Raw genomic sequence first — 994 nt, 5'->3', positions numbered from 1 at the left:
CTCGCGTGGCCAATGGGAGGGCGGGTACGGGCCGCGCGACGCCAGCGGGGCGGGGTAGTGCCCGCGCGCGGGGGCGGGTGCGCCGAGCAGGGGCCGTGAACTACTGGGACCGTCCGGGCGTGGGCGGGACAGAATAAAATAAACTAAAAATAAAAATCACAGAATGGGTCAGGTCGGATGGAACCACAGTTGGTCGTCTTATCCAACCTCCCTGCTTAAGCAGAACCATCCCAGAGCACGCGGCCCGGGATTGCAACCAGACAGCTCTGGGATGTCTCCAGTGAGGGACACTCCGCACCCGCTCTGGGCAGTGCGCCCCAGTGCTCGGTCACTGCGCTGTGGGGAAGTTCTTCCTCACGTTCAGATGACGCTCCTGGGCATCAGCTTCTGCCCCTTCCCTCTTACCCCATTGCCCGGCGCCACCGAGCAGAGCCTGTCCCTGCTCCGGGCACTCTTCGGGCACTGACAGCGTACAAATAAATTCAGACGCTGACGGACATGGATGAGGTCTCCCCTCGGTCTCTTCCCAAGAGCAGCCCCAGCTCTCTCAGCCCTTCCTAGAGTCCCCCAGTCTGAGTGCAACCCAGCACATTTTATAGCATTTATCAACAATTTACAGCTGTAACCTTTCACAGCTCGCTCATAACCCTTCTTTCGCTCAGAGCACTCTGAAGTTATTTTTATCTCATCCTTCAACCAGTCCGGCCAGATTTCTGATGAGAAAAAAAAATCGGCATACACCAGTAATGTGCACAAACAACGAGTTAAATCCACCTGGTGCGTTTTGTAGGAGACTTTAGTAACAGGCTTCAAAGCCCCCGGGGCGGAGGCTCGGTGTGAGGGGGGAAGGAGCGGGAGCGGGGCGGGCGAGAACTCTGGGTGTGTGAGGGACACCGGCTCCGGTGAGAGATCCCGGCTCGGGGCGGGAACCCGGCTCCGCTGCGGGCGCAGCCCCCGTGGGCGGGACCCGGCGCGGCCCCGCCCGGCGCAGCGT

The sequence above is a fragment of the Geospiza fortis genome, unplaced genomic scaffold, assembly GCF_000277835.1.
Source record: "Geospiza fortis unplaced genomic scaffold, GeoFor_1.0 scaffold125, whole genome shotgun sequence".
In the NCBI taxonomy this organism is placed as follows: Eukaryota; Metazoa; Chordata; class Aves; order Passeriformes; family Thraupidae; genus Geospiza; species Geospiza fortis.
The sequence above is the reverse complement of the archived record's forward strand: the minus strand, read 5'-3'. Positions refer to the sequence as shown.